Consider the following 26,669-nt stretch of genomic DNA (forward strand, 5'->3'; position numbering starts at 1 on the left):
CTTTGATTCCATCCACCTCCTCGGGCTCTTCCCCGGCCTCTCCCTCCGCTTTCTCCAAACCCTTCCCTCAGCACAGCCCCAAACACACTTACTTCCTCCTTCCTCTGAGGTCTCTTTGCCTTAACCCTTTCCTCATCTCCATCACTCCATACAAACGTAGCCAAACACACTACCTCCTCCACTGACTTCCCCGGCCAGGCGGGGACATGCTTAGAAAACTGTTTTTTCATAGCCGGAGCTGTTTGCTCCAAAACAGTACAGACCATTACAGGTCCATTCGCTTCCGACACTCCCTTATTTCAGACCAATTGGCAGGTTTTTGTCCTGCCAAACGTGTACAGCCTCTTCTTCGAAGCCTTGTCTGGCTAACTGCAATCGTCTGTCATCTGCCTCTCCACTAGGATTCCACCCGGGATCCACCGTCGGCCCGGCTCTCCGGGCAGCTGCATCTCCCCCTTGCTCTGCCCAGCGACGGTTCGCATCAAGAATTGCCTGCTTTTCCTCTGGGCTGTGTCGCGGAGGCTCACGTAGTCAAATTAGGCAGGTGACAGATTCAGAAAGAAACCTCATTTTAACCCAAAGCCTGGGGCAGAAAACTAACTGGAAATGAGGCGTCAACGCTCCGACAATACCAGTAAAGCACAGGTTCAGGAGGGCGGAGGAGGGATTAACACTGCACAGCCGGCTTTAGAAGTGAGGATCCAAACTGTGCACAGTCACTCACCTGGAAGATGAGGGCTCTCAACCGCGAGGACTTTCCTCGGGCGGCGTCCCGAGCCCAGGGGAGAGTCCCCGACTGCAGACCCGCTGCTCCCAGGAGGAGGACCGGCTCCCCTTGCCCTGCGGCGGGGCTCCATTTCTACCCTAGTCGAACCTCATCTCTGGTCAGTTCGAATTGCCTGAGGGCCTTCACTTTCTTACTCCTCGCCCGAGGTGTACACGGGACCATAAGGACTGGCCCAAGGTGGCTCCGCCACGGTCAGCACTCCCCACCTGACAGGCGCGAAAAGCAAGGGCGCAGCGGTCCTAATGCTCCCGGTCGCTCTCAGGGCGGGGGCACCTGCCGCAGACAGAGAAGGACTAGTTTTCCAAAAAAACAACCTCCCAAAAAGCAGGGAGGAGGAACTGCTCGCTCCGGATGGGGCAATTTCTGTCTGGTGCCGGCACCTTCACCCCCCAGTCCCATTTCTGAACTCCCTGCACACCCCCGGGTCTGGCAGAGGTGACATGTGTGACACTGCTGTCCCCTCCCTCCTGCCACACAGAGCTCATTGCACTTACTTGCAGAGAAAAATAAAAAAGAGAAAAATATTAAAAGGATATAATTAATTTTTTTTAAATCTAAAAATAAATTCAAAATACATTCTGAATAAAAATTTAAAAATTAATAAATAATCAAAACCCCCAACCCACTAACTTCAAATCTTTCCCCAGTCAGCTGGTTCCTGACCCAAAGCCCCAGGGAGATGGATTTCCCCCATCACCTCCAAAACCCCCCTGAAAAAGCTCCAAAGACGCCTCCGACTCCTCTCCACCCTTCAAAAGACACGGGAGCGGCACAGCGAGACAAACGAGACTTTTATTGTATTGTTTTCCCATTACCTTCAATGGGCAACAAGAGAAAAATCAAAGACAGACACGGCTCTGGCAGGGGGAACCCCCAGACGGGACCCACGAGACGGCGACACGGATTTATGTTACCTGCGTTTCACAGAATGAACCCGCAATAAATCAAGTTTAAGAAAAAAAACAAAAATCCCAAACACACAAAGATTCAGAGTGATAAATAACACAGATCTGCTTGATGGATTTTTCCCCCCCCTCGGTTTTATTTGCAACACGGAGCGTTTCCAAACTAGATCATCTCTTACAATAAGAGAAATATATTTCAGCATCTCCAAAACAAAAATAATTCCTGTATTTCTACAGGTAGCACGCTGGGGGAAAAATAAAATAGCAAAAAAAGATGTGCCAGCACCTTATTTATTACCTTTTCACATCTCTTTTTCCCCCCCCTTAGGGATTCCATGCGCTTCCTTTTAGGAAACTTTTTCAAGGGGCCCACGGGAGATTCGCGGAGCTGTTTTAAGGCACCAAAGATGAGGAAAACGCCCAGCACCCATCCCGCATTGATGGGAAGGGGCTTGGCTGCCAACTAAAGCATCGCCGGTCACTTCAAGGGGGGGGGGTTCAGTCCTAAAGCGACTCCAGGAACACCTTTGAGAGGGTTCGTACCCCCCCGTATCATTTTCCTCTGCACAAGGAAACATTAAATCCTCCCAAAATAAGGAGCCGTCCAGGGGTTTCTGTTGTCTAAAGGGGGCAGGCAGCCGTAGCGCCGGGACTCACAGCCAGCCCAGGGGCTTACAACTACCTTTCAGATGGCCCCGAGTCACGTCATGAAGCAAGACCTCAGCTTTCGTTTAATTCAAAAAATTAAAATAAAGAAAGAACAAATGCTAGCCCTGTAAACAGCAAAAGCAAAGCTTCAAATGGAGAAGACGGCTGCGCTCGGGCACGTCGAGGAAGCCTGCTTTACTTTTTCAATAAGCAACTGCCAAGGCAGCTGCCAACGTTTTGCAGCCCCCTGAGGCCAGGGGAGACGCAGACCCCCGCAGAGCTGGACCCAGCCCGCTCCTCATTAAAACCGGCATCGTTTCCCTTCCGGGGGGGGGTTCGTTCGTTCGTTCGTTCTTTCTTTCTTTCTTTCTTTCTAAGCTGGAGAGATGCCAGGCACATGCTGAAAACAATCCCAGCCCCTGGCCCGGGACCCTACCAGGAGGGAGCGGAGTTCAGCCCGGCTCTCTCCTCTTAAAGAGAGGAAAATCAAAAGGGAAAAAGAAAATTCTCCTCTAGTAGAAGCCCAGTAAGTCCCTTTTAGGGGCAGGGCAGCCACAGGACTGCTACCACAACCACCCAGCGCCGCACCCACTGCGGTTCACGGGCTTAATGCCTATACCTCCACGGGAATTAAAGTTTATTTTCCAAATGGTGGAGAGATCAGGGATCTCCTCTACCGGGACCTTGTCTCTCTGGGGAGGGAGAGACAGCATGTCGGAGCAGCAAGCACAGTCCCTTCCTCAGAGCCAGGCACAGGAAGGCAGCGTGGACAGGACGGGCATGGGCATCACGGAGGAATAGCAGCCAGAAAACCCAGCCTTTGCACCTTTCCCTTCCTCCAAGCCTTTGCTCTTTTGCCTCCCCTCCTTCCTGAAGAGCTAATCCGGTTTCCTCCCCCTCCGACACTCACCACGCCACGCTGGCAGTAGTCACACTACAGTTTGCAAAACCCCATGCCGTAAACGCCGTCTCATTTTGGCCCGGCTTGGTGATGTGCCGCTTTCATCCTTCCAGAGCAATTTGGTGTTTTCTTTTCCCCACCCCTTTGCACGGAGCAACACCTTGCCGTTGTCGGTTTGGGTTGGTTTGATGCACGAAAAGGCTCCCGCAGCGGATGGGACAAGCCGATGGCAGGAGGGTTCGTGCATCCGTCCCAGCTGGGCTCGGGGCACCGGTTGCAGACGCCAACAGCCTGGAGCACGCGCTGAGCCCACAGCAAGGTGGAGGGCTGCAAGGGGACCTTTTCTTCTGGGCTGTCCTCTCCTCCCAGGCTCCATGGCCACCCGACTCAAACGCACGTGCCGGGGCTGACACCGCAGCCCAACAACCCCCCAAAAGGCAAAGAGAGCACGAGAACCATCTCTGCTTAAGGAAAGTGGAGGAACAACGGAGGGGGCAGCCCAGGGGCACAGAGCCCCAGCTGTGTGCGGTACCTGCCCGCTCCCATGACCATACAGCGTATTCAAGGTTTTCGATTTTAAGCGCTCCCTTATATTCAGTTTACAGCCAGGGGACAAGAAGGTGGCATTTCTGCATTTTGCAGCTTCCAGGCTGATGGCAGAGCCAAAGCAAAAGAAAAAAAAAAAGATGTAAAACCGGAGCGCAGGCAGCAAGTGCTTTTCCTTCGCCTTAGCCCAACTGCTCGGACGCTCTTTACGCTGCCCCGCCATGGAGAGCATCCCTCTCGCACCAGTGAGAGACCTAAGAGTGAATTAAAGGCAGGACCCCAAAGTGATGTAAGTTTGCAGGAGGCTGTCATTGATTCATGTGCAATATTTTGCCCAATGCTTTTGTTAAGCATTCAAGTGACTGTTTAACGTAGGATCTAAGAAAACTGTGACACAATAACCTCTTTTGCTAAGTGAAGTCTCTGTCAAGCGAAACCTCAAAGAATGGATAGTGGCGATCCAAGCCTGAAATAACCAATTTGCTGCAGGAACCGAGCAGCAGCGGTTGAAGCATGAAGCTAAAGGTGAAGAAGAGGCAATTGCGGCAGGGGGAGATCACGACCACCGACTCACGGCCCACCGACCCAAGAAACCCTCCGACCCAAATGCGGAGAGACACTGAGCATGCAAACGAATTAGCGTAAGAGGCGAGAAGACCATTTGACAGAGACTATAACTAGCGAAAGGTTTTGATAATCGGAGAGCTAGTCTTTTGTGGGCTACCACCTAGCTCCCTACTTTGCGCAAACTAGAATAAAGAAATGGAAATACCTCGTCGCGGTGTGTGAATTGGCATTGCGCACCGGGCAACGAGCCCGCATTTGGGACAACAAAACCAGACCAAGAACCCGGTCGTGATGAAGAAGGAAGTGGAGAATGCGACAAATAGAACAGAAAATGGTTTTGTACATTATAGAATCATAGAATAGTTTGGGTTGGAAGGGACCTCTAAAGGTCATCTAGTCCAACCCCCCTGCCGTGGGCAGGGACATCTTCAACTAGACCGGGTTGCTGAGTTTTTACTGGGGAAAAAAGAGAAAGGAGAGGAGGAATTAGATATTAAAAAGATAGCACTGAATGATAAAGCGGTAGCAGTCCCTCTACCACTACAAAACCGCACCACCACACACACGTACACATGGAGGCTTACCACCACCCAACTCCCATGGACTGTGATGTGCGCCTCAGTTTGCTGCTCTAGAGATACTGAATGCCTGAAGCACACCAAGGATAACTGAAAACATCTGCATGGCTTTAATGGGAATCCGCCAGTTGGAAAAAATAACAAACAACAGTTTCTCCCCGTGTCTGCGTTGGCACATCCCTGAGTCACGTTCTCACTCCTCTCCTTCAAAGCCAAGAGTCCTAAACGTGAAAACTGGGCGGGGGAAGAAAGAGGAAAAGAGGGAGAGCATCATCAGTGGAAGACCTGCCGGCTGCTGCTGATTCGGCCCCGTTCGTGGGACCACCCCGGCAGAGAGGAGCTGGTTTGCATGCCACGGTCCTCACTGCCTCTTCCCAGGGAAGGGCCGTTTGCTCGGCCTTGCCGGCCAAAGCACGGGAAAACCGTAGGCACGCGCCATCGCTTGCAGAGGAGCACGGTCACGTTCACATGCAATCCTTTACCTCTTTCCTCCCCGGATTCAGACCGTTTCCATGTTCATAGGGAGAGCCTGCCAGACGGTCGTTTTCGACATTTCATCCGAGAGATTAATCTCAAAAGGACCAGCCCTGCAGGAAATATTTTACATAGCAACCCGTGATTATGGGAACTGATGCCAGCGAGTGCATCAGCATCAGCAAGAGGAACAGGGGGACCCGCAGAATCAAAGCTCGGCATAAGCACGGGAGGTTTTGCTGGATGAGGAGTTTTGGGAGGCAAGCCTGAGAGCTGCAGAGCAACAGCTCCGCGCAAAGGCTCTTGCTGGTGTTTAGCCCTGCAGCGGGCTCCTGAGCCACTGCTGCTACAGATCATGCCCGCAACTCCTCATTTTGAAGTGTGAGGGTCTCCAGCTACCCTAAAGTCACTGACGACGCAAGTTTTGGGGGTCAATCGTGAGCTGCGCAGCCACTCTGCTTGCGGCCAGAGCCCCGCGATCACCTCCTGCAGCCCTGCCCGTATATTTGACTTTCCCCACCAACCTGACTGCTGGTTTCTATGGGATGCTCAATAAAGATGCAGGTGGAGAAAATTGTGCCAAACACCTTCAAACTCATCTTGCCCGGGGTCCTGGTGCTTGGTGGGGCTTTACCTGTCACGGTGTTGCCTTGGGATATCCAAGTCGCTGGTCTTCCCCAGCTGCAGCTGAACGGAATTTGCAGCAGCAGCTCCCATCACCTCTTGGGACTCCTGACGTAAAAAGGGGACAAATCAAGCTCTCTGCCTTTGGGCAAAGTGGAGATAAACTAAACGCCCCGTAAAAACATATTAGAATCGATTTCTATGCAGCTCTGATCTTCCCCCAACACCTGAAGACAAGCTGTGATAGGAACAGGCAATCTCACAGCCCGAGGCAGAGGGCCAGCCCCGAGCACCCAGCAAGCTTTACCTCTTCTTCTTCGCCTTCATTTTTGGCATCGTCCAACTTCTGCTGCTGCTTGCTTTCTGGCATGAGGTCATCCAGAAAGCTGAGCTCTCGCTTTGAGAAGCAGAAATCCATCACTTTCCGCACAAAAACGAGAGCCAGAACCTTCAGGAATAAGAGGGAAGATGCGGTGAGGCCAGAGATGATGCTCCATCTCCCTCCAGCGCTGCAAACATCCCGCTGCCAAGCAGCACCGGCTCTTACCATCAGGGGAAAGATGATGGCAGCACGGGACACCTTGATGGCCCAGAGCAGGACGAGGCAGATCAGCTGGATCATGGTGAAGAAATGCACCTTTCGCAAGGGGACGTGCCGCAGGTAGATGAAATCCGGCTGGTGTTTCGCCGGCATCCAAAACAGCTTCAAGCGATCGAAGAACTGCAAAACAAAAAAGTGGAAAAGTTGCCACCTTGGCACTGCGGAAAGTTTCTGGCCCTCTTGAGGCGTGGAGGGAGTTTTCAGGATCTCGCCTGCAATGAGAAATCGTGGCTCCCACTATCTTCCTCCTGGGAGCAGCACCCGTCTTCCCTCCGCTCCACCTATCAGCCAGCTGGCCCATGAGAGCTGCCCACCAAACTCCAGTTATTCCACATGATTCTATTATTGGCATTTCTCGGCCCTCTGAATCCCCCAGCAAGGATTTCCACCAGTGGCAGAAACTGCCTTCCCTTTGCACGGAATTCCCCCACTTGCACGTAACCAAACACTGACCTGCCCTAAGCCGTGAAACAGAGCGCGCTGAACTTGCCTGGTCCTCCCAGCCCTACACACCTCCTGTGCCTCCACCAAGCTTTTTCTTACGCTAAATATGTTCGTTGCTTGCTTTCGGAGAGGTTTGTCCCCACTCCCACTGCTTTTTCCCTGCTCCTACGCAGATGAAATACCAGGGAGCAGACATGCTGCACGCTGTGAAAAAGTCCCTACCTGAATTCCTCGGAGCGACGACACACCCATGTAGAGAAAGACACCGTAAAGCACAGGCATGGGTATAAACTGGAAGAAAAGAAAAAAAAAAAAAAAAGAAGGCCACAATTTCTTTTTTTAAATTGCATTTTCAGTATTACCACTCTCCTCTACAGGCACTGCCTAAACTTGCCTAAAGCCTTCCACAGTTTCCACAGGGTTAGAGATGTGCCGGATTTTAACCGGCAGAGATTTTGTGCGTGCCAGCGAGCTAATGCTCTGCTTTCGGCTGAACTTTTGAGATACGTTTTGTCAGAAGAATGCCATTTTCCAGAAAGGCTGGGGGAAAACAGGTGATTTCACCCATGCTACCATATGCCGCGTTCCGTGACGGTAGAAAAACATTTCTACATCTTCCGGCGGCAACACGCCAAAGCGACGTGCCTCCTTTTAGCCTAGAGAGGAGATTACCTTGTGGGAGGAACAGGCAAGGAAGCCCGTGGGGATGATGTCAGTGTGTTTAGCTACTGGGAAGGGCTGTTCGGAGGCATTTGCGGGGGCAAACGGCAACCAATAAAGTGCTGCCTGTTTGAAAGAGAGCAGACGTACTGGTCTGAAGAGGCTGCATTGTAACCCGTACACACGGGTGGGCCTGAAAGACACCTGAAAACTAAAGCAGTTGTCTTGCTCGCTTGCCTCGAGCGCACCAAACTGGGGTCTGAAGGGCTGGAAAGCATCACCGAGGCTGCTTCCCACCGTGGGTCAAGCCCCAAGGTTTGGGATCACCTCCTCCTCCGCTCCACAACTACTCAGGCCTGGAGAGAGGGGACTATTTTTGTATAACCTCCAAAGAAGCTTGTGGCTGTTGGGCGTTCCGCATTTTCCTCTTACCTTTAACACAGAAGTGAAGAAGACAGAGCAGCCCATGAGCACAAAGATCATCAAGCCAGTGACTCTCTGCTCTCGTATCCCCAAAAACTTGGGTTGTTCTCCTGGAGCCGAGCACTCAGACTCCACTTTGAGGCTATTCACGTGGCTGATGGACAGGACGGTCGCAGCCACAAACCAGGGCAGCCCCATCACAGAGCACACCCCGAGCATCACAGCCACCACAAAGAGGTCCAGGTGGTACCCGCATCCTTTCTGCAGGCAGCAAAACAAGAAACAGAGCATCCCACAGCACAAGAGCCAGGACCACGTCGCAAGCCAGACTCAAACCCTACTCGAGCTCGAGTCAACTTCTTGAAAATTCAAAACAAGACTTGGAGACAAATAAGGAGGTATCCAGGCTTTGCGCAAGCACCTTGCGTGAAAACCTGGCCGGAGTTCAGACAAAGTGGATTTGGAGCGTTTGTGTGGTATCTACTTCCCCACAAAAAAAGACCCCAACCAAATTCACATTTTTTTCATTCATTCAGAAAGAAATTTCCACCACTGGCAAGCAAGCTGTGTTCTGTGCAAGTAAGAGTTATCCCTGGCAGCTCATCAAACTGAGTCGTTCCCCCAGCTGCTGCTGACATTTTAAAACAAAAACGCTCTTCTCTATTGCTCCAAGATGAATTTGCTGCTCGGGAAGATTGCTCATCTGAACTCCCCTGTCGTTTGCTCCCTGTGGCATCATCAGTCCAGGAGAGCATCCTGCCACGCAGCCTGACGTTGTCCCAAACCACTGCCTTCACAAAGCTTTTGGAATAGGAGCTTCTCCCCAGACCTGCAGCCCCGAGCGGGTTGGGGACGGGGTCGTCTCTTGCAGCCCCTTACCTTCAGCCTGTGCTCCTTCCTGTTCACAATAACGGCAGAGATCTGCTGGTCCATGAATACCAAGATGGTGCAGAGCAGAGCTGGGATGAGCGCAGCCAACACCGTCCACCAAGGGTTGGCTCCTAGGGGGTTGATGAACCACCCGCGGTCGTCTCTGGTAGGCTGCAACAAAGCACACACACCAGCATCATCTCCCAGACCAGCCACCCCACTGGCTTTGGTTTTCCCCTCCACCCCTGGCTCAGAGCATCTCCCAGCCCTGGCTTCATGTCACCCTCTCCCATGGGGGTCAGCACTGCCAGCGGCCTCTTCGCAAGCACCTACAGACACTTCTCCTGTAGCTGCCTAGTTTTGGGGCTGTCGCCCTGTTTCCAGAAGGAAACAATGCACTTGGAGGCGCAAGAGGAGATGGTCACACCACCAGCATCTCCCCCAGACTCGGCCCTGTCCTGCCCCGGCCTCGCCTTGTGGCATCCCCAAGGGCTGAAACCAGCTCCATGCCAAAACACCCCATTACCTTGAACTTATCGGGGACGTGGAGCTTCGGTGAGGGGATCCCAACCATGAAGTCGATGAGCACCATGACGACGATGCTGAGGAAAACGGCAAAGTCGCTTACTGTGGACCGTACCTGGGGCGAGAAACCAGAGCTGAAAGGGGCATCGCAGACGGCGCCATAACGTGGCATGGGAAAGTTAGGGACACCAACAACATTAACGCTGGTTAACAACATCCCACCGCTCTGAGGACGTGCAGCCAAACCCCTTGGTTAGATACTCTTGCTGTGTTTGTCCCCGTGAGATCGGGTGTCAGACAATGAAAAGAGGTTAATTAGGTGGAAAAGGGTTGTTTTAACTCAAACCTTAAAAACATCTTGGAAAAATAAGGAAGCAGATGTCTGCCACTACAGCCACGCTCACAGCTACAATGGGAAGAAGGCACTGAGGCATCATTTGCTCCTCAAAAGGAAGAAACAGTGTCTTTTTCCGTGGCAGCTCCTCATTTCAAGCAACTTTCCCCTTGAGCACACAACGCACAGAAGGTGAAGAAAAAAAAGCAGCTTTGGAAGACCCCATCTCCCACCGCCTGAGCACAAAATCGCCCTGGGGCAGGTCGCGAGGCAGGTGGGAAATGCTACCATCGTTTTGCACTCCTGCAAATGAGCGAGGGACATCCAAGCTGGTGGAGAGCTTGGCCTTCAAGGTCAGCGTTTCCCAGCTTGACCAAGGGGTGGCAAATACTGCTTAGTGCTCCAGGAAAGCCACTGTGGGAAATGAGTGGGGAGACTGCTGCTGGCCACCATCTTCTACCTACTCTGGTTGGGAAGTAACGGCTGGTTTTAAACTTCTTCAGTAAGCTCGACAGGACAAAGGTGGAGAAGAAGAGGATGCAGCACCAGAAGAGGACATTAGGCGTGTAGGGGCCATTGCGTCCACAGGCAGGTCCTTGAAACTCTCCATGCAAGTCCCGACATTCCTGGAGAAACAGAGCATCAGGACACAGAGGCAGGGCACGTGCGGCAAGGAAACCTCAGATAACTCAGGGGGTTTTGAGGACCTTGGTCCAAGATCCGTGACCTTGTAACTGCTGCTGCCGATGGAGATTTCTATGTAAGGAGCAGCAGCAGCAGCAGCAGCAGCTGAACAAGGGACACATCAAACTACACAGAGGAGAGCGGAGAGGAGATGTGACGGGACACCATACCACAGACCCCCGGCACATCCTCCGCTTGAATGGCAGGTAACCATGGCTGAAGAAGACGCCAGAGGGGAAGGAAAGGCTGGAAATTCTTGGGGATAGAGACAGAGGGAACGGGGACGGAGGGCTAAGGCAACCGTGACAGGAAAGGAGAAGAGACAAACCGTCCCTTCCCAGGGGAGGCCTCACAGAGGGGACGTGGCCAAGAGGGGATGACGATGTCCAGAAGAGCCTCCCATGCTATGCCTGGGGCTCTGCTCCCAGCAACAACAGCCCGAGAGGCTGCTCAGACAGGCAAATTTATGCACGTAGCCACAGACATTGGATTTCAGCAATGCCTTTTCAGAGCAGCACTAGCACAGTTTCAAGCCCATCACCACCTGAAGGGCTCCGAGTTTTGCACCACGCAAATGCCCCTGGACCCCGTGGCCGCGGCGCGAGGAAGCAGTGGCTCGGGGCACTTACAGTCACCGTGAGGTTTTCCCAGGCGATGCCAGACACGTTGATCTTGTTGCTCTCCCAGAAACGCAGGGTTTCGTTGCTGGGATGGGTCGGTGCCTCACACTTACAGCTGGGAGGAGAGAAGCCGAGACAGGCGTAAGGGAAAGGCGATGGAGGCGCAGCCCTGAGCTCCTGCCAAGGGGCAGCGGCGTTTTAGGAGGGAAAAAACCCACGAGTAGATGGTGAGGAAGTCGAGCTTGCTGTGCATGTGCACAGGGTAGGTCTCTCGCAGGTGACTCAGCTTCTCTAGAGCCTCGTAGATGAAGATGAGGCAGATGAGGGAGGCAAAGGCTTCTTCCGTGAAGCGGGTGATGTAGCACACCAAAGAGCTGGCGTCGGTGGCCACCAGCACGATGCAGAAGAAGGCGGTCCACAGCCCGATGCACGCCCGCAGAGAGAGGTAGGAGAGCGTGTACTCCCTGCAAAACCAAAACAAAACGCAAGGCCAGCAAGAGGCTCCAAGCCATGCCTGCCTTCGGGGAAAATCGGGAGCAATGTAGGAGCCTGTCAAGGCTGCGGATGATAAATGCAGTTTCCACAGACTACTCCAGACAGCCTTGGGGCTGTGGTGCAGGGTGTGGACCCACAGGAGGAGAGGCCAATTATCTAATTGTCACTAGTTGGCAATTGTCTGGTGTTAACACCTTGGAGGCTAATTGAGGTCAGGTCCCTGTTGTGGAAGCTGGTGCTCTCCCACATCACCCTGAGGCCCTTTCAACACCAAAACCAGCTGGTTTTGCACCCAGTCACCTGCTGCCAGCCAGTTGGGGCTTAATAAGAAATTTCATTGCAGGAAGGATCAAAGTCATCACAACAGAAGGACTGTCACGGAAAACACCCATTTCACATGGAAAGCTCCTACGTTTTCAATCGAGTCATCACAACTCAAAATATTCCAGCAGAAAACTACCTGGATATTTGGGCAAAATATATTTCCACTTCCAGCAAAAAATCAGGCTGAAAAGTGCCTGGGTTTGTACCCAGAGGGAAGCAAATCTTCCCTCATTCCTAAACCAGAGTGATTTGTCTCATCTTCCTTCTGCAACCCATCTTGGGCATCCACATCCTTGTGGGCTCTCCTCCTCCCGCTGCTTCACTTTCACCCGAAAAACCCCAGACCACCCCATCCAGCCTTCAGAGACCGAGGGCTCTGGCACCACCACGGACTAAAGCAGCAGTGTGCCATGTCTGTGACACAGAAGACAAACTAAATCTAACAACTAACACTGAGAAAAAGAAAAGAAAAACATCTTTTCTCCATGACTGCTGCCTGCTGAAGCCTCGCAGCACTCGGCCGAAGCAGCCAGCCTTACTTGCAGAATTTGTAGAGGATTTTCTCAAACACGAGGACGGGTCCCGTGCTGCCGAGGATGGTGAGAGGCTGGCCAGCAAAGAGGGAATACACCACGCCGGTCATGGACGCGCCCAGCAGCGACTCCATGGCACTCTGTCCGGGCAAGAGAGGCAGCAGTGAGTAAATAAATCGTTAGGGGCTGGGGGGGGGGGAACCAACAAAGCAAATTCACTGCAGCAAGGACTTTTGCATGAGTGTTATCCTCCCCCATGCCACCCAACAGAGAGAGCTGCTCACTATGTGGCCATTGGTCGCCTCCCCCAGCAGGCCCCCAAAGGTGATGACAGGGGACATGCAGGCACAGTAGAGGAAGAGGAAGGACGCCAGACACTGCAGGCTCAGACCATCCCGAAAGTCGCTCCAGAACCACGGGGCTTTTCGCTTCACATCCAGGACCAAACCTCCAAAGAGCCTGGAGGAAGGAAAAAATAGACACTGTTCTCCTGGAAGAAGGGCCATCACCAGCACAGAGTAACTTGCATTGCTAAACAGAAGCAGTCTCCTTCTCCCATTTTATACCCAGTAGAAGCAGAGGCACACAAAAGAACCCGCCAACAACCACAACCACAACAGACCTAACCTGAGAGCCCATCCCCTCTTCTTGCAACAGTCCCTGGCTTTGAGAAGCAGCAGAGCTCTACCTGGAGGTATTGACACATCTGCTTCCACCCCAAATCAAGAAAACCTGTGTGCAGTGATGCTGTGGCTGAGCCCAGCTGCCCAGATCTCCCACCTGCCCAGCCCAGGGGACCAAGCTGGTAACGTGGAGCCCCTTCACTGAACCAACTAACCCCCAAAACCTGCTAGAAGGGAGGGGCGTGCTCAGGTTTTAGAGGCAAACAGAAAAAAAAACACCAAACTATTCAAGCTCACACCTTCCTGTCCGCTCCAGTTCAGGACCGCTGTGTTTCTCCGCCTTGCTCTGAGAAGCACTGTCATCGAGAGCTCCTGGCACCTTCCTTTTTTCCTGTTACAATGGAAATAAGAGCAAGATACGTATTTGAACCACTGGCTTGTTTTGCTGCCGGTCTGGGTAGGTGACTGTGTCAAACTGGGACCTTGTGAACCTGGGCCCCTGAACAGCATCCCCAGCCGTGCTGCCATCCTGCCCGTCCCCCTCGCGCCTCCCTCCTCCTCCGCAGCACCCACCTGCGAAGGGACGTTTTTCGGGGGCTCGATTCGGATCGAGGGATCCCACTCTCCTGGCGGCAAGACCGTGACCTCATCCAGGAACTCCTCGATGCCGGCCACGAGGTCAGCCCGGTTCTTGGCTTTATAGGCAACGTCACGGAAAACCTGCCGATAGGAGACAACCCGGTGAGAGGACAACCCATCGCGGATGTCCTCAGCAGGGCAATAAGCCCTTGGCTAAAGGGGGCAAGATAGTTTTCCCCACAGGTCCTGTTGGAAAGGGCAGGGAATGTTCCCCCAAAAGGAACATCTGCGCATGGTGGTATTTGTAATCATCTCCAGGAGGCTCCCGTCCCCCACGGCACACCACAGCCTTTTGCTGAAAGAGGAGAAGTTGGACCGGCCCTGGCAATGCCACCACTGGGGACAGCGTGCTGGGCACCCGGGGAGAAGGATGAGGTGCAGGATGCACCCCGGGTGGGATTTCAGCCTCCGGGATGGGGGGTGATGCAACTCCGCAGGTTTGCTTTGGGGTGCAAACCAAGGGTGGGCTATTTGGAGAGCTGCGGGCAGCTGGCACAGCAAAGCCTCTTCCTCACTACTACAGAGACAGGGAGAGGTGAAGAAAGCCAAAAAGGACCCGGAGATCTCGCTTAGCTCATCGCACCTCATCCGTCATGAGAGTAGCCATGGACCTGCCGATCTCATGGTACTGGTGGGCTTTTCCTTCCGGTCCAAGCAAAACAAACAGGAACCTGGGCAAGGAAAACACAGTGAGAGAGAAGAACGTGCCCTTGCTCAAAGAGCACCCAAGGAAATCCCTGGGAGCTCCCAGCCCAGAGCGCGGCTCGAGAGGGGACACGTAGGCTCACCGACTCCGGTGATGAATTTGACATTCATCAGAACCGATCGCAAATCTAGTTTTTGGGCCAACTTTCCGTACAGTTGGCCAGTGGGTTTAAAAGCTACAGCAGGGAAGGGAGAAACGAAGGCAAGGAGATGTGGGTGCGAGAAACGTGCTTGCTCCCACTGGCCTTGTTCCCTTGGCACGCCAAACCGATGCATGCAATTCGATGTTTTCTTGGGGTTTTTGGGTTTTTTTCCAGTCAAAACTTTGTGCTCCTCATTCGGACCTGGTTGGGATGGGAACTTCCGTCATGCCCGAGAGGAGGACAGCCGGGGTCAGGCGGACAAATGCCACGATGGGCTGGCGAAGGAAATCCAGCTCTCCTACGAGCACGTTGGACGCTTCAGCCCCTCTGGGAATTTTCTTCATGAAGTGCAGCTCCGCCTGGGCACGACAAGCGATTTTCAGGCAGTTACCCCAAAAGCAAAGCCCACAGCACTCTGCAGCACACTCTGCAGCCAAGGTTGCAAGAGCAAATCTGGCCCTAAAGGCGTAAGAAAGCCACGAGTGTCTCACCTTGCTGAAATCCATTGCGCTGGCCTCATGGCTCACCCCATTTTTAGCTTCTGCAGTGGTGGGAGAAGGATGAGGGGTGAGTGTTTGGGCTGGTGGGACAAAGAAAGACACTCAGGAGGAGGGACAAAGAGCAATTGGGACGCTTCTCCTTTGCCAGGGCAAGTCTAAAGGGGCCAAAGCCCTGCAGAAACCTTCACCTGCTGCCAAAAGCCCTGCAGAAACCCTCACCTGCTGCCAAAGCCTGGCAGAAACCCTCACCTGCTGCCATAGCCTGGCAGAAACCCTCACCTGCTGCCAAAGCCCTGCAGGAACCCTCACCTGGCTTGTCGAGGACGTGCGGGTCTGACTGCTTCTCCCTCACATCTGCAAACGAGCAGGCGATGGGGAGAAGGTTGTTTCTTTTCTTCTCATTCTGATGGTGGTGCTGCTTCAAAAGGACTTGTCGAACTTTGGCCCGCACGTGCTCGTCAAACTCCACGGACTGTTCTTGCTGGCCCAGGATCATATCTGGGGATGGCAAAGGGAAATGAAGCCGTCAGAGCAGAAACGCCCCCAAGTCCTGGCCCTCGAAGCCCCCGGGGAAGGCTGTGCCACACGGGACAGCCTAACGCGGGCTCCGCCTTGCTTCGCAAGACATTTTCATACAGTTCAGCGGTTGCAGCAAAAGCAAGAATTGTCCTTTGCTAAGAAACATCATCAAAGTGCGTATTCACCACGCCGCTAAGAGAGTTCTTTCCCAGTCTAAATAAGGCAATTTTCTTGCCCCATCTGGCCTTTCTGCCTGACTCTACACATTTAACCAAATTATAAGCAATCCATAGCTCAGACTTTCCCAGAGTTCCCTTGGCCGATCGACTGCAATTTGCCGAGCCCAGGGAGAAATGGGCTAAGAAGAGCTGCGACTTCTCCAGCTCTTGAAAGGGCTGCATGGAGACCTGCCAGCCAAAGATCATTTCTCCAAAGCTGCTTTTTCAAGGAACTTCAATTCTCTTCCCCACAGAAATACACTGCTTGGTCATCTGCCAGACAAACTCGGCCTTTACAACTCTGAAATCCTGGATGTGAAGGCAAAAGATTAAAAAGAACGTGAGGAAACGGCTTGTGATAAAGACTTGATTTGAGGAGGTTCAGCTCTTACGCGGCTCCGTCTTTCGGAGAGCTACGCCCTGACACACACTCCTTTTTGGCTGGAGGATATTCTCTAATCGCTTCTCTAACCCCACAAATTGCTTTCAAAAGGATCCCATCGTGGAAGAAAAAGCTGGCGTGACTGTTGCACGCCCAGTCTGCATCCAAAGACAACTCACGACTGAAAAACACAGTGGCACTTCTGGAAAAGGACGTGCCGTTGGGGCAGGGTTGGATTCGGGAGTGAAGGGCACCGCGGCAAACCGAGCTCGGCTGTTCCCGGAGGCATGTGGCGCCCACGGTACCTGCAATCTCTTCCATGCTGTTGGCGCAAATGTCCAGCAGCACCGTGCCGTTGATGATGCAGCTCCTCAGCTCAGAGAGGCTGTGCAAGGACAGCGTGGCCACGTAGGGCTTGCTCCAGCGCTCGCCGCCATCTTCCACATCCTCCTCAAACTTCAGCCACCTGCGGACATCGGGTGCGATCAGCCCCACGGCAAGAAAACAGCCTCAGCTCTGCAAGCCCTTTCATAGAGCTACGGGGTAGCAAGAGGAGCAGGCTCCTCACATCGCCACCTGCAGCTGCAAAAGCTTTGCGTCCCGGAGAGCGGAAAGCAGTGCCCGCGCGTGCTGCCAGCGCGGGGACTCCTCTCCCACCGCAGCCGGCAGCAGGGATTTACCTTGCCGTTTCCTTCCACCCGGCATCTTCGCCCTCTTTCATGCAGATCTCATCCAGCTCGGTGAACAAGTCACGAGGGACGTGCTGCTCGTCCTCCTCGGTCCCGAGGATGAACTGCACCCGCTGGGACGGGGTGTCTGGGGGCAGAAGACAAAGCCCCGTCCCGTTACCGCGCCTGAATACGGCCCGTCACGCTCACATGCAAAGTGGCTATCGGATCGGCACCAGTTCAGCCACAAATATCGGGCTGGCCCCTCTCCCCTGGGCCACATGGACCTGCTTGCAGAAGACCCCAGTGCCCACGTAGCCCCGAGGAGCTTCGTGAATGCTGTGGCGGGACTTACAGTGGTAGCCCTGCTCTGTCGGGGCAGAGTCCTTCTCCCCTTCCCGTTTCCGAGGCTTCTGGCTGCGGGGTCGGTGATGCCGGCGGCTCTGCCTCGCCAGCGGCTTCTGCACGCCCACGTACACGGTCCGGTGGCCTGCAATAAAGCGGCATTTGCAGCGCTTTCGGCATTGTGGCAGTGGTTGACGCGGCCGGTGCCTCGCTAAGCCACGGTTAAATCCCAGGAGAAAAAAACAACTTCTCTTAATTTTATTTTCACTGGACCTCCTTTCTTCCAAGCCTATTGTACTCAAGCTTTGCAACAACAGAGCAACAACAAGTGATGGCTCCGGCTCATCTAAAAGTGCCCTCAAAGCAGCGAACCTCTTCTCAAATTCCAGCTTCGGCTGGACAACACTCACACTTGCTCATTAAGCAGCGACAGAAAGTAATTATTTTTAAAATCTTTGTATGGCACAAGGCGACAAGAAAAGATCAAATCGGTCCCATGATAATCAACTCCAGAACAAAAAAAGACAATCACAGCATCTGCAGCCATCCAATTCTTCTCCTGACCTCTCCAAGTCAGAAGCAGCTTCTGTGAGAAAACAAGCCATGAACTACCCAGGCCCACGGCTAAAACTCACACCGTGGCCTCCGCGGGGGCTTTCTCCCTCTGTTTAAGAGCCGTAATAAGAAAAAATGTCAAAATAACTGTGCTGCTTTATCAAGAAGCACGGCACGTTTTGCTGCACATGACGTGACACCGAGCAAGGGACGTTGTAGGGACTTTGTGCTACGGGAAAACGCCCTGGGCTGCTGGCCCCTCTGCCAGGATCTCAGCAGAGACTCACCTTCCAACTCCTCCTTCTCATAGTGAATACTGACAACGTTGCTCGTTCTCCCCTGGTCAATCACTGCCTCTTCGTCATGTCTCTGTTTAGCAATGAGAAGAAGGTAAAAGTTGGGGCTGCGTGTGTCGAGCTCCCGTACGTCCTCCCGGCCATCATCCACCCCTGCGTCCACGCCAGTCCACGAGCATCTCGCCTCTGCGTGCCTCCTCCTCCTCCTCCTCCTCCAGGCACGGCCCTAAAAACACGGACTTGTAGGAGCTTTGTCTTCCCATACCCAAATAAAACAGCCCGTAACATCACCTATACGGTATATAACGTGTGCCTGGAAGTATTCACCATACGGCCACAGGACATGGCCACCAACAACCTCCCAAGGCCCTCAAGAACCTGCAAGGGCAAAGCTTCGTCTTTGGCCCAGCGAGGCTCGGGCTTCCCTTGGTGCAAGCGTGCTTTCCATGGAACACATCGTTTTTCTCCTTGCAAAAGCCAAGGGCTGAGAGCCAATGCCCTCCTCGGCTGAAATACCACTGCCGGCGCTGCATGAAGAGCAGTTCTGCCTCAAAAGCCGAAGGAGAACTACAGGAGCCAGCAGAAAGAAGTCCTTTGGCGTCTCTTTTCCCCCTGCCACCAGGGCTGGGGAAGGGGATTCCCAGGCTGCGTTCAAAGAAATAAAAACCCAACCACGTCTCACAGCCGAGTCGCTACCCCAACCCCAACCTTGGACAAGGCACGGGGGGAAAGGGCTTAATAAAATCGCTTAAAATCGCAATTTAAATAAAATCGCGATTTGAATGAAATCGCCATTTAAATGAAATCACAAACTCGAGCGTGTTACGTGGCTGTCGGAGTGGGAATAAAAGGAGCGATTTGGGAGTCGCAGCTTTCAAACGCCCCGCGGGTGACACGGGGAAAGTCTCCTTCTCTCTTAGAAAGCGTTTTCCCTCCCTGCACCGACCAGCGACGCTAAACCTGCCCCTGGCAGCCCTCCCCGGTGCAGAGCATCTCCCCCTGCCCATCCTGCTGCGCTCCGGGGAAGTGCCAATGGCATTTCGGGGAGAATTTTCCCACTCTCCGGGGGATGATCAGCCCCTGGGCAGAGCCCCGGCCGCGCTACCTGTAACTCTTCCAGAAGGGTCATTTTGTAACCCCCATTCCGGTTCATCCTCACGTCGGTCACCGGTCTTGGGGAAAACTGAACCTCCAGATCAATCCCGGGACACCGGGGTAGACCTCACCGAGAGGAGCTCAGTGGCACCCAGTGTGCACCAACTCCAGAGACACAAAAAGTGACCGTTTATGACATCAGGATCTACCGGATGCAGATCCAGGCAGTTATTTAAAGCCACGCACCCCAAAACTCTTCCCGCTTGCAAAACTTAGCGGATGGGGAGAAACCAGCTCTGCTCTGAGCAAAAACTATCCGGAAGAGAGAAATGGGGTCTAAACGCCGCACCCTGCCGGGGAGAAAGGCGTAAGCAGCGTTTTGCTCTATTTGAAAGCACAAGCTGCCAAAAGACAAGTGAGGTGCAAACCGTTGTGAAAATACACGTTACGGGGCGGCTCCGACTTTCATCAACATTGCCTGGAAAATATCAGGGCGTTTCAGGAAGGTCTCGCTTTGGCACGGCCTCCATCCCTTTGGTGCTTCAACAAACCCTCGTTAGCCAGACCAAGTCCTAGCACGGTACGGAAACGTCCAGAGAAGCGACATTTTTTACTCTCCTCGCTTCCTCCAGCTATCTCCAGCTCTACTTTAGTTTCCCAGCTGAGCTAATCCGCCATTTCCATGCTGCAAATTCATTTGCTCTAGTCAACTTCCTCCCCGGCACCGCTCGGCACAAAGGTGAACTGCCCGGCTTGCCCTGAAAGGCGACACGGCGTGTAAAATAACATGGCGAAGGAAGGTGACACCGAGGTCTAAGCACTTAAAATCCCAGCGTGATCCAAGCTCGGATCCCCGCTGCTTGTTTGTTATTTAGTATTAAAGCTTCAGGAGCAAACATAGGAGGAAACGGGACAAGTGGGCACCTCCGGGTCCGCGGCAAGATGCTCCGAGCATCCCATCGCCCTTCCCCGGCCATTGCAGCATCCCCAAAATCGCGGCAAGCCTTGCACGGAGAGGCCACCGAAGGAAACGGCCCCACTCAGAACTCACTCGGTCCCGCTTAAGCCACTCGGATGGACTCGGAGTGGTTATTTCATTGAGGAAATTGCTGGAGGAGTTCAGGATTTCATAGGCTGCGGGATTTGTGGACCCGTGGGCTTGGGATGGGATGGAGCAGGAAGGAGAGAGGCCTCCGGAAAGCAGGTTATCCCATCCCAGGTTGTGTACCAGCACTCGCAGATGCTTTGCCTTCCCTCTCTGTCCTTCTCCACTGCCGACAGGCACCTGCAAAACATCAAATCGTCAAAACCGGGCTGGGAAAGGGGACGCCGAGCTTTGCATCGCTCACTTTTGAGTTTTGGAGCAGCCAGACTTCTTCCACTTCACTGTGTCCTAAGCACAAAGCTCCGGCTGGCTGCTTCGCAGCTTGTTTTGCTGGGAGGCTGAAAGTCATTACTGCTCGTAAAAATGAAATCAGGAGTCACTGGGGCAAAGGAGGAAGGTCCGGCTTCTCGGGGAACGGTTGTCTTTGCAGAAGGCAAGTGCCTTTTCCTCCCTTCTTTACTACCAATCTCTGAAGAAATTAAACCAGAGAAATGAAAGTGCTTGCTGATAGGCAACCAAAAGTCTGATTTTCAGCAACTACAGGGTGGGGGCTGGCATTTTACTCCCCCGAACCCCTAAGGCATCCAGCAAAGAGAAGAAAGGTAACACTCTCATTAATAACTCTTCTGAAGGTGCTTGTCTGAGCAACTAACGGTCGGGAAAGCTCTCCAGCACTCTGGTGATAAGCTCAAGATAGAAATATTGCTCCTCGCTAGAAAAGGGGAGGTTTGTGATAAAGTTTATTGCAATGAATTGTACCTTTACACTACACAAACCCGTTCTTGCGGCTGTGTGCCTGCACCGAAGCAAGGGTAGACGTGCCGAGAGGTAACTGTGAGGATGCAATTTTCACACGCACCCATCAAAATGCTGCCCAGACGCCTGCGAAGGAGGTTGTCTGATGCTGGATCTGTCCCGTGCCACGCTGCCAGCGCTCCCGCAGGGGCTGGGGAGGTCAATGCAAGCAAATAGTATGGGATAGGATATTGCATATAGTTGATGTCAGGAGCAACCCTGGCCAGGCTTGGCAGACCCCCCTGAAACCAAAAATTATTTTTAGCTATTATTATTATTATTATTATTATCATCGCTTTTCTGGAGGATGCTCCACACAGTAAAGTACTTTACAGGACACAACCCCTCTTCCGGGCACCTCCTGCAGGGAGGAACCAGGATGCCACCATGTGCATTGAACCACGTTTGCTTCCCCCATCCTTCTCTCCCGAGCAGAGGGCAGTCGTACGAATCCCAAAGCACCCAAAGCTTCACGGCCAACCTCAAGCGGCACTCGGAAGGCACCTTCACCCGTGCTATGGATTTACGCACACCGGCCACCCTCACAGGGTCCGACCCTGGGATCCCACTGAGAATGCAAAGGCCGAGTGAAGGTTTCCAATTCCTCTTTGATTAGTTCTCAGGTGCCAGCTCGAGCTGGATGCTTCCGGAGAGGGATCCCTCCCCCCGATCGCACCCCGCAGTTATACCCGAACCACCCCTATCACCCGATCCCCAAGTCCAATCACTTCATTCACCCAGATGCACCTCACGGTCACTTTGATTCCATCCACCTCCTCGGGCTCTTCCCCGGCCTCTCCCTCCACTTTCTCCAAACCCTTCCCTCAGCACAGCCCCAAACACACTTACTTCCTCCTTCCTCTGAGGTCTCTTTGCCTTAACCCTTTCCTCATCTCCATCACTGCATACAAACGTAGCCAAACACACTACCTCCTCCACTGACTTCCCCGGCCAGGCGGGGACATGCTTAGAAAACTGTTTTTTCATAGCCGGAGCTGTTTGCTCCAAAACAGTACAGACCATTACAGGTCCATTCGCTTCCGACACTCCCTTATTTCAGACCAATTGGCAGGTTTTTGTCCTGCCAAACGTACAGCCTCTTCTTCGAAGCCTTGTCTGGCTAACTGCAATCGTCTGTCATCTGCCTCTCCACTAGGATTCCACCCGGGATCCACCGTCGGCCCCGCTCTCCGGGCAGCTGCATCTCCCCCTTGCTCTGCCCAGCGACGGTTCGCATCAAGAATTGCCTGCTTTTCCTCTGGGCTGTGTCGCGCGCGGAGGCTCACGTAGTCAAATTAGGCAGGTGACAGATTCAGAAAGAAACCTCATTTTAACCCAAAGCCTGGGGCAGAAAACTAACTGGAAATGAGGCGTCAACGCTCCGACAACACCAGTAAAGCACAGGTTCAGGAGGGCGTAGGAGGGATTAACACTGCACAGCCGGCTTTAGAAGTGAGGATCCAAACTGTGCACAGTCACTCACCTGGAAGATGAGGGCTCTCAACCGCGAGGACTTTCCTCGGGCGGCGTCCCGAGCCCAGGGGAGAGTCCCCGACTGCAGACCCGCTGCTCCCAGGAGGAGGACCGGCTCCCCTTGCCCTCCGGCGGGGCTCCATTTCTACCCTAGTCGAACCTCATCTCTGGTCAGTTCGAATTGCCTGAGGGCCTTCACTTTCTTACTCCTCGCCCGAGGTGTACACGGGACCATAAGGACTGGCCCAAGGTGGCTCCGCCACGGTCAGCACTCCCCACCTGACAGGCGCGAAAAGCAAGGGCGCAGCGGTCCTAATGCCCCCGGTCGCTCTCAGGGCGGGGGCACCTGCCGCAGACAGAGAAGGACTAGTTTTCCAAAAAAACAACCTCCCAAAAAGCAGGGAGGAGGAACTGCTCGCTCCGGATGGGGCAATTTCTGTCTGGTGCCGGCACCTTCACCCCCCAGTCCCATTTCTGAACTCCCTGCACACCCCCGGGTCTGGCAGAGGTGACATGTGTGACACTGCTGTCCCCTCCCTCCTGCCACACAGAGCTCATTGCACTTACTTGCAGAGAAAAATAAAAAAGAGAAAAATATTGAAAGGATATAATTAAAATTTTTTAAATCTAAAAATAAATTCAAAATACATTCTGAATAAAAATTTAAAAATTAATAAATAATCAAAACCCCCAACCCACTAACTTCAAATCTTTCCCCAGTCAGCTGGTTCCTGACCCAAAGCCCCAGGGAGATGGATTTCCCCCATCACCTCCAAAACCCCCCTGAAAAAGCTCCAAAGACGCCTCCGACTCCTCTCCACCCTTCAAAAGACACAGGAGCGGCACAGCGAGACAAACGAGACTTTTATTGTATTGTTTTCCCATTACCTTCAATGGGCAACAAGAGAAAAATCAAAGACAGACACGGCTCTGGCAGGGGGAACCCCCAGACGGGACCCACGAGACGGCGACACGGATTTATGTTACCTGCGTTTCACAGAATGAACCCGCAATAAATCAAGTTTAAGAAAAAAAACAAAAATCCCAAACACACAAAGATTCAGAGTGATAAATAACACAGATCTGCTTGATGGATTTTTCCCCCCCCTCGGTTTTATTTGCAACACGGAGCGTTTCCAAACTAGATCATCTCTTACAATAAGAGAAATATATTTCAGCATCTCCAAAACAAAAATAATTCCTGTATTTCTACAGGTAGCACGCTGGGGGGAAAATAAAATAGCAAAAAAAGATGTGCCAGCACCTTATTTATTACCTTTTCACATCTCTTTTTCCCCCCCCTTAGGGATTCCATGCGCTTCCTTTTAGGAAACTTTTTCAAGGGGCCCACGGGAGATTCGCGGAGCTGTTTTAAGGCACCAAAGATGAGGAAAACGCCCAGCACCCATCCCGCATTGATGGGAAGGGGCTTGGCTGCCAACTAAAGCATCGCCGGTCACTTCAAGGGGGGGGGGTTCAGTCCTAAAGCGACTCCAGGAACACCTTTGAGAGGGTTCGTACCCCCCCGTATCATTTTCCTCTGCACAAGGAAATATTAAATCCTCCCAAAATAAGGAGCCGTCCAGGGGTTTCTGGTGTCTAAAGGGGGCAGGCAGACGTAGCACCGGGACTCACAGCCAGCCCAGGGGCTTACAACTACCTTTCAGATGGCCCCGAGTCACGTCATGAAGCAAGACCTCAGCTTTCATTTAATTCAAAAAATTAAAATAAAGAAAGAACAAATGCTAGCCCTGTAAACAGCAAAAGCAAAGCTTCAAATGGAGAAGACGGCTGCGCTCGGGCACGTCGAGGAAGCCTGCTTTACTTTTTCAATAAGCAACTGCCAAGGCAGCTGCCAACGTTTTGCAGCCCCCTGAGGCCAGGGGAGATGCAGACCCCCGCAGAGCTGGACCCAGCCCGCTCCTCATTAAAACCGGCATCGTTTCCCTTCCGGGGGGGGGTTCGTTCGTTCGTTCTTTCTTTCTTTCTAAGCTGGAGAGATGCCAGGCACATGCTGAAAACAATCCCAGCCCCTGGCCCGGGACCCTACCAGGAGGGAGCGGAGTTCAGCCCGGCTCTCTCCTCTTAAAGAGAGGAAAATCAAAAGGGAAAAACAAAATTCTCCTCTAGTAGAAGCCCAGTAAGTCCCTTTTAGGGGCAGGGCAGCCACAGGACTGCTACCACAACCACCCAGCGCCGCACCCACTGCGGTTCACGGGCTTAATGCCTATACCTCCACGGGAATTAAAGTCTATTTTCCAAATGGTGGAGAGATCAGGGATCTCCTCCACCGGGACCTTGTCTCTCTGGGGAGGGAGAGACAGCATGTCGGAGCAGCAAGCACAGTCCCTTCCTCAGAGCCAGGCACAGGAAGGCAGCGTGGACAGGACGGGCATGGGCACCACGGAGGAATAGCAGCCAGAAAACCCAGCCTTTGCACCTTTCCCTTCCTCCAAGCCTTTGCTCTTTTGCCTCCCCTCCTTCCTGAAGAGCTAAACCGGTTTCCTCCCCCTCCGACACTCACCACGCCACGCTGGCAGTAGTCACACGACAGTTTGCAAAACCCCATGCCGTAAACGCCGTCTCATTTTGGCCCGGCTTGGTGATGTGCCGCTTTCATCCTTCCAGAGCAATTTGGTGTTTTCTTTTCCCCACCCCTTTGCACGGAGCAACACCTTGCCATTGTCGGTTTGGGTTGGTTTGATGCACGAAAAGGCTCCCGCAGCGGATGGGACAAGCCGATGGCAGGAGGGTTCGTGCATCCGTCCCAGCTGGGCTCGGGGCACCGGTTGCAGACGCCAACAGCCTGGAGCACGCGCTGAGCCCACAGCAAGGTGGAGGGCTGCAAGGGGACCTTTTCTTCTGGGCTGTCCTCTCCTCCCAGGCTCCATGGCCACCCGACTCAAACGCACGTGCCGGGGCTGACACCGCAGCCCAACAACCCCCCAAAAGGCAAAGAGAGCACGAGAACCATCTCTGCTTAAGGAAAGTGGAGGAACAACGGAGGGGGCAGCCCAGGGGCACAGAGCCCCAGCTGTGTGCGGTACCTGCCCGCTCCCATGACCATACAGCGTATTCAAGGTTTTCGATTTTAAGCGCTCCCTTATATTCAGTTTACAGCCAGGGGACAAGAAGGTGGCATTTCTGCATTTTGCAGCTTCCAGGCTGATGGCAGAGCCAAAGCAAAAGAAAAACAAAAAGATGTAAAACCGGAGCGCAGGCAGCAAGTGCTTTTCCTTCGCCTTAGCCCAACTGCTCGGACGCTCTTTACGCTGCCCCGCCATGGAGAGCATCCCTCTCGCACCAGTGAGAGACCTAAGAGTGAATTAAAGGCAGGACCCCAAAGTGATGTAAGTTTGCAGGAGGCTGTCATTGATTCATGTGCAATATTTTGCCCAATGCTTTTGTTAAGCATTCAAGTGGCTGTTTAACGTAGGATCTAAGAAAACTGTGACACAATAACCTCTTTTGCTAAGTGAAGTCTCTGTCAAGCGAAACCTCAAAGAATGGATAGTGGCGATCCAAGCCTGAAATAACCAATTTGCTGCAGGAACCGAGCAGCAGCGGTTGAAGCATGAAGCTAAAGGTGAAGAAGAGGCAATTGCGGCAGGGGGAGATCACGACCACCGACTCACGGCCCACCGACCCAAGAAACCCTCCGACCCAAATGCGGAGAGACACTGAGCATGCAAACGAATTAGCATAAGAGGCGAGAAGACCATTTGACAGAGACTATAACTAGCGAAAGGTTTTGATAATCGGAGAGCTAGTCTTTTGTGGGCTACCACCTAGCTCCCTACTTTGCACAAACTAGAATAAAGAAATGGAAATACCTCGTCGCGGTGTGTGAATTGGCATTGCGCACCGGGCAACGAGCCCGCATTTGGGACAACAAAACCAGACCAAGAACCCAGTCGTGATGAAGAAGGAAGTGGAGAATGCGACAAATAGAACAGAAAACGGTTTTGTACATTATAGAATCATAGAATAGTTTGGGTTGGAAGGGACCTCTAAAGGTCATCTAGTCCAACCCCCCTGCCGTGGGCAGGGACATCTTCAACTAGA

The sequence above is a fragment of the Aptenodytes patagonicus genome, unplaced genomic scaffold (genome assembly GCF_965638725.1).
Source record: "Aptenodytes patagonicus unplaced genomic scaffold, bAptPat1.pri.cur scaffold_55, whole genome shotgun sequence".
In the NCBI taxonomy this organism is placed as follows: domain Eukaryota; kingdom Metazoa; phylum Chordata; class Aves; order Sphenisciformes; family Spheniscidae; genus Aptenodytes; species Aptenodytes patagonicus.